Raw genomic sequence first — 13,163 nt, 5'->3', positions numbered from 1 at the left:
CCTTCACATAATTTTCTCACCCTTTCTCTGCCACCTCATCATTCTTTCTCTACCTCTTCTAATTCTTCCCAACATAGACTCTCCACGCAGTGGCCTGATGCCTGCTGCTGTGTAATCTGACCAATTGGGGCCATATCCTCATTTAGAGTCCCAACAAACACTTCTATCAATGAAAATGGAAACCAAATAAATTACCATACTACGACTAGTCAAATATTTAGCAAGACCAAAACATATGTCACAACTTATCCCCCTTGAAATACATTTAATAATTTGCCATTATGAACTTGTCCAGATTTCAAGTATTCAATGCACAAGGCACTAGCAGTTCTTGCCAAAATGAGCATCATAAACAAACACCCGATGAAATTCCTAGCTTTCATTTTCTACTGTATACAATATTTGTTTCATGTTAAGAATACAGTATGGAATGTGATATTCTCAAGCCACAAAGGAAAGTTCATATCGTATTAAGTATTAATTGATGAAAACTTCCCCAAGAGATAAGCGCATAGGCTAACATATCAGTTGTTGATCAATCTTAGCCTGGAAGGTAGGTATCAGATTCTTCAACTTTTCAATCTTTATATTTTGTTCCTCTAGTTGATTGTCCACACCATAAATCCATGACCATGCAAGTTTCTTCATTAATAGTTGAACCTGTATGGATATTTGTTCAACATGTTCCATAGTTCTAATTTTAACTTGCAGCTCGTTAAGCTCCTTCTCTACGGGCCTTATTGCAGTCTCTAATTCTTCAACTATATCGTGTGCAGCAATTATTTCCTTGGAAATGCTTTTCCTAAGATCATTGACTTGCTGAAGATGCGTGGCCTTGTAAAAAAACCGTTTAATAAAGTGTCAGCATTGCTTCTTAAAAAGGTTTATTGAAACAATAACATCAACAAGAAGAGACAACCTTAAATTTATCTTTGTTATTCCCAGAATGCAAAAATTCTCTGCTTTTGTCTTGACTCGTAATTACACAAGGAATCTCCACATTAATCTGCAACATAAATAGATTCAAGAAAATTCGCAAGAAAAAAGAATCACTGAAAAAGGAAGTAAAACCATTGCTGAAGAATTATCTGATATTAGGTTAAGGCAGTAATAGGAAATGCAATATTTAGCCATACATATGCAACAAAGTAATTTACTCAATGAATTCAATTAAGAATATATCACTAATCATGAGCTACACACAACTCAAAAGTACATTAGTTCTGCCATACATCCACCTTCATAGATATAACTAAGAAACTGAGTCTACCAAAATTAATACCTTCTAAAAAAATCATCAAGCTAAAATGCAGCAAAGTATAACAAGTTCAAAAGATGTCACATTGATATGAGATAGAACATTCAAAAAAGCAGTGTTTCAACAATTTCTAGAAGATCTGCTTTCCGACTGAGAACTTCCCTTCCTGTCAAGAAACCCAGATATAGAACATCATAGTGAATAAATAAAGCATCCTTGACTACAATTTATAAGAAGTATTATCCAAGGGGTTGATAAATTACTCTAACATAATCATCCCATTGCAAATTTTCCACCAGGTGGACAATTAACCACATTTAAGCCACATATTTGACATTGTAATTAAACTAATGGGCTCTATATCTTTTGAAAATTAATCAGTTGTCAACTAACATATTATAGCAATAAAAAACTTAGAACTGAAAACAACTATAAACACAGGAAACACACTTTGGTGGTCTTTTAGTGTTGTAGAACTTGTTGATTCAGATATCCTACATCTTACAATGATAACATCACCATATATGTCAGGCTTGAAAAAATCCTCTCCTTCACTTTGAATTTCAACTTGCATGACAGCATTACTAGAAGAGATTAAAATAAACAAAGAACTATGTAAAAACATTATATTGGGTATTTTCATTAGCAAATCTGTCAGCATTCAGCAATGCGAACTAAGATGTTAGCTTGGTTCTTTCTTTCAATAAAAAAAAAAAGAGAGTAACAAATAGTCGTAGCAAAGGATGTGAGAAGAAAAAATTTAATCCTAATTCACCAATAATATAAATCACTTCACAAGTCTTATCATTTAAAAATTACAAAATAACCTATAAATACAGAAATGTTGACAATCACTAGACTCAAACCATTTTTAGATGTTAGTACCACTCATTTATATTCTAGTTTGGAACAAGAGTCTGGAGCCTTGATTCTTCAGGATCCATCCTATTAAAATGTTAGTGCGTAGGAGACCAATGTACTGCAGTTAAGTCTAAGAACTTTTCATTCCTTAACTAACATGAGGTATATGGTTAGATGACAGGTGACAGTTATGTGTTGAGTTAGTTACGACATAAAAATAGCTGGTATATCGAACTACCAAATTATAATCAGTTCAATCAATAGACCAGAAATTCATTTTCTCTCTTTTTCTGTAAAAGTTTAAACATGGCATCAAGAGTTAGGCTTCTTGATCGACAACAGCCACCAAAGGCTTGCATCTGAAATCTGATACTTGCTCTTTCATTGGCTACTCCGAAAACCATCTCAAATGTAATATCTAAGAAATTGGGCTACAAAAATTTTCTTGCCAGTGATCAAATCAAAGGCCATGCACTTCACCAATTTTTTGGTGGACCCTATTGTACCACCGAAGTTCCTCTCAATTGAGATGCAGACCATGTCTTTCATGCTTACAGCATTTGGGAGCAACAACATCGGCTTCTCCTCTCATGGCTACAATCCTCCATTTCCAGTGCAATGCTTACACAAGTTATTGGAGGCACAAATTATTGGCAGTTATGGGACAAGAAAGATCCACAACAACTTCTACTCTCATACTCATGCAAAGTTGTGTCAATTTCAACCAAAACTTGAGCACCATTTCATTGGCATACAATTCTGACTACATTCATGGACTAAACACATGGAGTTGGATCTCTTTTATGTTCACAGGAAAGTTCTCTACAAACAACTTCAAATTCAACATGTTCCTGTTTCTGATCAGTGTGCTGCTCTATTCACCAAGGCTCTTTCTATTTCCAATTTTGAGATTCTTCAGTCCAAGTTCAGTGTGTGTGATCCTTCACACCCCACTTGAGCTTGCAGGAAGTGCTGGAGTATATATATGAGACCAATGTACTGCACCTACTGTCTAGAACCTTCTATTCGCTAACTAACAGTGGTGTATTTGGTTAGATGATAGGTCAACAGTTATAAGATAGTTATAGCATATTAGAATATAAATAGCTACTGTAATGTTCCAGCAAATCACGATCGATTCACATCAATAGATTAGTATTTGTGTTCTCTTTCTTTTTTCTCTGAAAGTTTAACAGAATGACCCAACAAAGGATATATGGTTGGTAGACTTTGATACCATCTTAAAAATCGAGTTTAGAACCTAACTCAACCCTACAAAATCGACTTGTAAGATAGAGACTATCCAAGCTTTAAAAGCTCTACTTAAGTTGTATCTCTAGTAGATATGGATTTAAACCACCACCCTTGAGACTACAATTTAGGCAGCCACTAAGGAGGCCACAACTAAGGCAGGCTAGGAGTGACCACATTTAAGGTGGCTTTCCAACACTCTCCCTCATGCCTAGAGCATGGCAAATGCAAGTGGCCCAACAATGGATCTATGGTATACTCTTATACCATCTTAGAAATTGAGCTTAGGACCTAACTCAACCTCACAAAATGTACTTTTAAGGTGAGGACTGTCCAAGCTTTATAAGCTCTACTTAAGTCACCTCTAGTATATATGGAATTAAACCACCACCCTTGGGGCTACAATTTAGGCAGCACCTAAAGAGGCCATAACTAAGGCAGGCTAGGAGTGACCACAATTAAGGAAGCTTTACAGCACTCCTCACGCCTAGAGCTACCAGCCTGGAGCACACCAAATGCAAGTGCCTTAACAATGAATTTATGATAGACTTTGATATCATCTTATAAATTGGTCTGAAGATCTAACTCAACCCTACAAAATAAGTTTGAAATGTGAGGATTTTCCAAGCTATATAAGCTCTACTTACGACACATTTTTAGTCGATGTGGGAACTAAACCACCACCCTTTGCAATTCAGGCAGCCCCAAAGAGGTAAAAAGAGCATAGATAAAAAAAATAGGTAGACATGAAAAGGAAAATATTTTCCTCAAATAAATAGAGACAAAGTTAAAATATGGAAAGCAAAAGAAAATAAAACACATACAATTTTACATGGATATAGATGGAGAGACCACATAATCAAAGGAGATTCTCTTCAGGTATAAATTTACCAAATCTGACCTAATTAAAGAAATGTTGACCATGGAAACTCAACTGATAATCTTTTCAAGTAAAATAATGTATAGAAAAATCATTTAAGTAAAATTCAAGGGAAAAAAAGAGTACATAAAATAAATAGGTAAACATGAAAATGTCAACATTTTCCTCATACCCCCAATTAACATTTCTTATACTTCTTTTTTAACTCTTTGCAATTTATTTATTATACTTTATGAAAAAATAAAATAAAATGCAGATGCAAAATTCGGATCTTAAATAACTTAATTATATTTTTTTCCTATAAAATCCTCATTAATTAAAATGTACAAACACATTAAATGTTTGCGAATAAATTGAATAAACTCAAACACTGTTGAGATGAGAACACGCTAGCATTGCCTACATTTATTGTTATTTTTTCCGATTTTGTTCTTTTTGTATAAGGAAGGCTTGTCACCTACTCCTTTTTAAGTTCCTGAGTTTGACAAACACTCATCCACAAAAAAGGAGAGAGAAAGTATTCAGATTTGTGGGTTTTTTGCAACTATGGAGAAGAACAACAGCAAAGCCTGCAAAATCTGGATAATTGCTTCTCCAACGGAAAAGCCATGGGAGGACACATGAGATCTCACTTTGCCAAATTGCCAATTCCTCCAAAATCCGAAACCATGGATGAAGTACTAGATAACTCAGCTGAGTTGACCCATTTTCCAATTCAATCCGCTTCCTCACATACTTCTCATCCTCAAAAGAAATCGGCACATAATTATCGATCTTTGAATCCAGGCCTTACCCTAAAAACCCAACCCGCACAAGATCCAAATGCCACCGCAAATATATTGCAGCAGCCGAGATGAAAGCTGAATCAGAACAAGTGAGACCAAAACCAGACTCTATTCCTGCAGAAGAAGCTGCCAGGTCTCTATTAATGTTTTCCAAGGATAAATGGCTAGAAAGTAAAGAGACAAAGAAACGAGAAATGAAGAAAATCAACAAAATAGAGACAAAAGACAGAAAAAATGGTAAGGATGACTTGCTTGTTCAAACTCAATCTCAACCAAGTTCAAATGTGATAGGTGTGAAAAAAAATTTCAATCTCATCAAGCTCTTGGTGAGCACAAAGGAATCCATAAGAAAAATGAGCAAGGTAGTGACTTTGACGGAAAGGACAAAAGGAGTGATGTTGTAGATCAAAAAGTGTTTGAGTGCTCATAGTGTTCCAAAGTGTTCAAGTCTGCTCATGCACTCAGTGGTCACAAGAAGGTACACTTTTCCAATACTAATGTTGTTAATGCTCAAATTATTGCTAATCAATTTAGTGACAAGTTAGTAGTAGATCTCAATTTTCCAAGCCCTACAGAAGATTAAGAAGTTAGCCATATTGAAGAACAAGTATTTTTATGTTTAATTAAGCAATTGAGGAGGTAAAAATTTACAGATTTAATCAGTAATTCAATACACAAGTATACAACGTATTTTTATTTCAGAATGTTAATAATTATTATACATGCTTCAAATCATTTTAAGAATTTGACATTATGGATTTATAGATGTAAGGGAGAACTTTATTTTGATTAACATGAAGTGTTCTTGCCAGTAGTTTAATGCAAATGTCACATACCATTAGTAACTAACTCATATAACAATCAGAAACAAAAATTTTGTATTATATATCAATAGAAGTTTTGATACAAATATATGTTCAAAATTCTTTGATTCTGAGAAGAAAACATTAACATTTAAACTATGAGTTGAACCATAGGAAAGCTATAATACCAAGCACCCCTTTGATAAGTATTATTTAGATTCTTCAAGCTTTCTGCTTTGATAAATTAATCCCTTGTTTCGAAATTAGATAGCTGCCGCTATTTCTGATAGTTTGTTTGAATCCATTGTTAGCAAAAAGACTAGATATAAGAGAGACACCTTAGAAACTATAGATACGACAAAAAGAAACATCAGATCTACCACCAACAGTTTAGATGTGTCACTATGAATTCAAAGAAACAAAAAAGAGAGTTGGGCTTCTGCACAAGTGCGGTACCCCCTATAGGACCCAGGCGACTGAAAAAAGGAGAAGCAGACAAAACTGTGCAGAAACAGGGGGAAAAAGCAAAATCCATGCAATAGAGAAGGCTGTATGGTGTCATGTCGGAAACGGAGTCTATATCTTTAAAAATATAAAACTCAAGTTGTATAAAATATGCATACTCAGCATCTTAACATAGTAAAGTTATGAATATAGACACTGATTTTGTTTATACTCCTCTTCCAAATTTTTTAAGTAACATTTATACTTCATGAGCTACTGAGTGTAAACAATCCATCTAAATACACTAAAACACTTATGATATGAACCAAAATCTCACAACAAGAATTAATGAAGAAAACAACTCAACAATGGAAAATAAGATTTGTATTATTTCTGAAAACAAGAATTACAGTGGAAGAGAAATTTTTACTGCTAGAGATAAGCTCCTTCGGAGAACTCAGTTCTCTGCCCATAACAAACCATTTGGTTCTCCTCAATACCCTCTCCCTTCCCCTCAAAATTCACATATAACAGAATACCATCGCACAAGTCACACACACCCTCAGTTCCTGCCACAACATTCTCCCTTTGGATCCTCCTATTCTTTCTAGCACATAATGGGCTTGGGCAGTTGAGGTGCAAATTGCTCATCTGGACCCAAATCTAGCTCTAAGGTCCTAACAACTTTAAAACACTGTCAAGCTGAAATACCCCAAATAAAGAACTCCACCTCCCCCTCCCCGCATAAGAGGACTTTCAATTCATAAGCCAAGAACAATCTGAACATCTGAAAAATAGTAAACATATGAGTTCTGTGTAAGAACCTGGTTAGAACACAATCAAACTAGAATGACTTGCAGACCTATAGTCAATTAAACTTGGGGGATAAGGACAACTATGACCTATTTGAAGAAAACTTATTAGAATCACCTAAAGCAAGCTTAACTGAAAACAAAAACACTACAGAGTTTTAAATTGGAATAGTGTCCAATCTTATATATTGTAGCCCATGAAATGAGTCAATAATCCTCATATATTCTAACAGGAGCCAAAGTGGGTCGGGGAACAATGGGAAGGATGCAAAGTCCAAAATTAAGGCTAGCAAGACATACAAGTCCTAAGCAGACACTTTGTATGGTAAGTTTTGTCATTGTAAATAGAGTGACTTGTATGTAACATTAAAATTAGGAAAGTTTACAAGTATAAATACCTAGGTAGAAGATGATGTGAATAGGATTTTGCTAGTGGTCATGCATGTGGCAATGGGTTTTTTTTTGTTGTGGAACTGTGAAAAAAATGGTGTGAGGCCATTTCTGCACAAATTTGAGTAGATTTGCACAGAAGTGGCAAGCTTGTTATTGTTGATGACAACATAGTGCAAAAGTCAACACTCATCCAAAGACAACCTTACGGTGCATTGCATTGGGTTTGTTGTCCCTCACAGGTACTAATACGTGACACTATCTTGCCATGAATTTGATTTTCATTTTCCTTCTAAATGATTATCATATTTTCAACCCAAATCAATTATATGCCTCAGATGGAAATACATGGCTAATGTTCACATAATCCATTATGTTACTTGATATAATTAATTATGTCAACTTAATATACATAAAAAAAGCAGTTAGATAAATTTGTAATTTTAAATATAATTTTAATTTCAGTTAGTATTTTAATTTGTTTTAAAGCTAATTGATTAAAAAATTATCTTTCATCCATTTCTTGTAGTTCTTTTTCATAAAACCATCTTAATTTTCATTTCACTATATTTTTTTCTCTTTACTTATATTTTTTTTCTTTTTTAAGAATTCTCATCTATTTCTTTTTCCTCCCTAGTTCTATCTTCCCCGGCAAAAGGGGCTTAAGTGTGCTTTTAAAAATGTCATTATGCAAATCTAATATAATAGTCGCATGAGATTTAAAAAATACCCGAATTTGAAAAAAAAAAACTTGTAATCGTTTCTATACTGGCAGTGTTTTAAGTTGTCAGGAACTTAGAGCTAAATTTGGGTCCACATGAGCAATTTGCACCTCAACTGCCCAAGACCATTATGTGCTATAAAGAATAGGAGGGTCCTAGGTGGGAATGCTGAGTGGCAGGAAGTGAGGGGGTGTGTGGCTTGTGTGATGAGATTCTGTTATATGGAAAATTTGAGGGGAAGAGAGAGTTTATTGTGTAGAATCAAATTGTTATCAAAGTAGAAAGGTTGAAGAATCTGAATAATACTTAGCAAGGGGTGGCTTGGCAATTTAGCTTTCCTATGGTTCAACTTATAGTTTAAATCTTAAAGTTTTCTTCTTAGAATCAAAGAATTTTGAACATATATTTTTTTATCAAAATCATATAAGGAGACAATGTCTGCTCTTGTATTTGTTTCTAATTTATGGTATGTGTTATTCACAGTTTTATTAAACATGCAAATCCATTAGGCTAAGCCAAATCTTGTGGAGTGACATTTGCATTATTCACAGCATAAGTCTTATAAGATTATGTATTGATCATATGTAAAATCTATCTCAGGCTTTCTACTTTTTCAATAACTTTGCCAAAATGTAAAGTTGGAGCTGATGAAATATGAATCATGCCCCCACATGCCCAAACAAAGAATACATATATATTTTGCTGCTTATTGAGACATGGAGAAATAGTTGAGCTAAACAATAAGAATTAACAAACTAAGAAGATAGAAATGATTGGCAAGAACACTTGATGATAATCAAAATAAAGTGCTACCTTATAAACCATAATGTCAAATTCTTAAAATGATTTAAAACATATATAATATATAATTCTTAACATTTTGATATAAAAATACAGTGTGTACATTCAGTCCGTAAAGTTTTACCTCGATTGTTTAACTAAGGATAAAAGTCTTTATTCTTCAACATGGCTAACTTCTTAATCTTCTATAGGAGCTGGAAAATTGAGATTTATTACCAACTTCCTACCAAATTGATTAGCACTACTTTGAGCATTAGCCTTATTATATGAAAAGTGTACCTTCTTGTGTCCACCGAGTGGACGAACAGACTTAAATACTTTTGAGCAGTATGGATACTCGAACACTTTCTCACCCACATCATCACTTTTTTTGCCACGTCATTTTTCTTATGGTTTGCTTTGTGCCCACCAAGAGCCTGATGAGACTGAAATATTTTTCCATATTTATCACACTTGAAGTTGGCTTGAGATGGAATTTGAACAAGCAAGTCATCTCTACCATCTTTGTCTTTTGCCCTCATTTCCTTCACTTCTTGATTCTTGATCTCCTTGCTTTCTGGCCATTTGTTCTTGGAAAGCATTAATAGAGACCTAGCAGCTTCTTCTGCAGGAAGAGAGTTTGGTTTTGGAGTCACTTCTTCTAAATCAGCTTTCATCTTTGTCGCGGCAATAAATTTGCTGTGGCATTTTTTTGCGAGTTGGGTTTTTAGGGTAAGGCCTAAATTCATTTTCTCTATTTGTGTTTGTTGAGAAGGAAAAAAGGCTACGCTTCAAAGATGGAAAGATGGAAAATTTTGTGCTGATTTCTTTTGAGATTGAGAAGTCTATGAGGAAGCAGATTGATTTGGACGACAGGTCAACTCGGCTGAGTTATCTAGTGCTTGATTCTTGGTTTCAGGCTTTGGAGGAATTGGTAATTTGGCAAAGTGAGGTCTCATGTGTCCTCCCATGACTTTTCCATTGGAGAAGCACTTATCGCAGATTTTGCAGACTTTGCTGTTGTTCTTCCGGAGAGGAGAAAGTTCCAATCAGAGGTTGCGAGGGAACAGAGGAGACGGACGACGGAGTTGGTGTTGCGCTGAGTTTGGAAATCGGGCGATTGCGGCGAGGATTTTGAGAAGAAACTCGTCGGAGAGGAGGAGGGTTCCGTCAGTGATGGTGAGAAGAGAATGAAGTTGGATTAGGAGAGTGTAACTTCGTCGCCATTACCGTTTCGTTTGGGTTAGGGGTTTTGATTTTAAACACAACTCAGACCATAGGAGTGAGACTAAGGTTGAGGTTGGGATTAGGGTTAGGGTTATGATTTGTACCTGTTTGTGTTAATAACTGAATGGGTGAATTGAAGTGTTTAGTTATGAGAGGGTGACGATGACAATGGACATGTTTGTTGAATGATGAATGTCTCTTTCTCTCTTTTGGTGGAACTCAGAATTTGAATACCGGGTGATCTTAGGATGCGTTTTCGTATCTTGTAGATGCTTTGAACAAAACGCGATTTGGATGGGAGAGAGATATCTTAGATATTTTCTTTTGATGTATAAAAAGGGAAATGTTATAGTGAAATCAGTGTTTTGGGCTGTGATTTGTGATTTGGAAAAGTAATCGTCCCGAGAAATTAGTGAAAACATCACTAAATTTGGTATATGGTAATTATCAGGTCTTTTAAAAAGAATAATATATTCATAAATAATATAAAGCAACAATTTCTTCTCTGCAAATTCTTTATAAAAAAAACTTCTATAACTTTTACTATAAAATTAAAATTATATTAATTATATAATAATACATTAATAAATAAAACAATATAAGATATCATAAAATATTAATTATAAAAATAATAATAATTACATTAAAAGTTTGTGTAAATATATATTTACATTAGTTGTTAATATCTTTTAGCCGAAAAAATTATGTTAGGGAAAATTTTAAAATATAAATAATTTAATTCATGAATTTTTTTAATAAAATTCAAATTATATTAATTATATAATAACCTAATACAGAAAATTTTATCAATACATAAAGTATACATCTAGAATTATTAATAATTAATTTATAAATAATAAATCACTCTATAAAAAATTTAAAAGAAACAATTTCTTTCTTTAAAAACTTTCTTCCAAAATTTTCTTAAAAAAAACTCTTATAACTCGAGTATTCACATGACTTTACAATACAATTAAAATTATATTAATTATATAATAACATGTTAATAAATAAATACTGTAATAGTAACACAAAAACATTAATTATAAAATAATTAATTATTAGATTAAGAATTTGTATAAATATATTTATATTAGTTGTTAATATATTTTAACCAAAAATTCATATTATAGACAATTTTAAAAAATAAATTATTTGATCCATGATTTTTTTAAATAAAAATAAATTAAAATTATATTAGTTATATAATAATACGTTAATAAAAAAAATATTGATATCATGAAGTATAAATTTAAAATTATCAATAATCATGTTTATTATTAATTTATAAATAATAAATCATGTTAAAAAATATTAATATTTTTAATGTACATATTTTGACATAATATTAATATAGAAAATGCAGTAACTCAATTGGAAATAGTTACACAATCGTATAAACTGTAACCGCAAAATAATATTAATATAAAAATGCTAACAGCATCATAAAACATTAATGAAATTATTTTAAATTATTACAGTTTTAAAGTTAAAAATTATAAAATTCGCTTAAATTTAATTATTAAAAATATTTATTATTATGTTAAAAATTGACATAATATTAAAATATAACACATTAATAAAATCATATTAAAAAACTTTTCAGAGAACAAAATATATATGTATTATCTATAGAACTTTATAAAATAGTATTCAAAAAAAAATCTCTAACAAATTTTCATATACAAATTTTATTTATTACATAATATAATAACACATTAGACTACATAAAACTTTAATTACATTAATTTTAAATTATTTATGATCTTAAATTTAACAATTATAATTTTATCTACTTTTTTTCATTAATTTCGTCATTATTTATTTAGAATATTTCAAATATAATATAAGAAATATTTTTAAAAAGATGGATAAAATTACTTTTTGTGCAGTGTAGTACATTTCTCCCTCTTAAAGATAATTTATATATATATATATATATATATATATATATATATATATGAGTGTTTTAATAACAATAATTTTACATGGAGATAAAAATTTTATACAACATATATATTTATAATATATAAAAGGAACTCATCATTTTCGTGTACACAAATTTTAAAACATTTTAATATTTTATTTATTATGATAATTACACAATTTTTTTAATGAATGATAACTTGGTAATTTAGCTTAATTAATTTAAATAAAAATTATTATTTGTCAAAAATTATTAATAAAATTAGAATAAAAAACTTTTTAAATTTTCTATAAGAATTTACTTACATTTATGTCAAAAAATTGTTATATATATTTTTTTATTATTTACATTTATATGAGCCTATTTTAATATTTTGTCTTTTGACACTTGAGCATATTATGATATTAATGTAGCAGATAATTGAATTATCTTTTAAGATAAATAATAAAAATACATTTAATAATAAATTATTATAAAAATATACATAAAAACAAGAAAATTCCGAGTAAGTCACAAGTGAACCAACAAGTTATCTTAATTTTGTTAGAGTTCTTTACTAGTTCTACTTAAATATTCAAAGAGTTGTTGTTTGATTTAACTATGTCATTCTTAAATTATGATGAAATATGTTTTTATTGTCTGAATTTTTACCAATTTTAATTTTTTGTCTTTAAATAATTCTTTTTAATTTAGTTTTAATCTTTTTTTTCATAGGCAAAGTTTTGACACTAAAGATCAAAATATTAACTAGAGATAAAAATGAAAGACTAAAAATAAAAATCAAAGAAAAAAAATTAATAATTAAAATTAGTACATAAATTGTTCAATGACTAAACCAAATTCCACAGCAGTTTAAGAATTAAAAACATATATAATCCCTTATATTATCATTAAATAAGACTCAATAAGACAAAATGCAATGATTATCATTTTTAGTAAATAAAAATATAATAGAAAAAATGCAATGATTATCTTTTTTAATAAATAAAAATATAATAGACAAAATGCAATGATTGAGTGCTG

The 13,163-nt window shown here is 31.1% G+C and overlaps 1 long non-coding RNA gene across 2 annotated transcripts; it reads right to left on the bottom strand.

Annotated features, from left to right (window-relative positions):
• Window positions 1-236: 236 nt before the first annotated feature.
• Window positions 237-10,548, bottom strand: LOC109798672 (uncharacterized). 2 transcript variants are annotated; one of them, XR_003804098.2, is made up of 3 exons: window positions 10,318-10,548; window positions 920-1,006; window positions 237-834 (listed from the first exon to the last, which is right to left on the bottom strand). It is a non-coding gene; the product is annotated as an uncharacterized LOC109798672 (long non-coding RNA). The 2 variants fall into 2 exon arrangements; XR_014428667.1 differs by lacking the exon at window positions 10,318-10,548 and having other exon boundaries at window positions 920-4,647.
• Window positions 10,549-13,163: the final 2,615 nt, after the last annotated feature.

This window comes from Cajanus cajan, chromosome 8 (genome assembly GCF_000230855.2).
Source record: "Cajanus cajan strain Asha chromosome 8, NIPB_CcT2T_4, whole genome shotgun sequence".
Classification (NCBI taxonomy): domain Eukaryota; kingdom Viridiplantae; phylum Streptophyta; class Magnoliopsida; order Fabales; family Fabaceae; genus Cajanus; species Cajanus cajan.
This window is presented reverse-complemented; position numbering and strand designations above follow the sequence as displayed.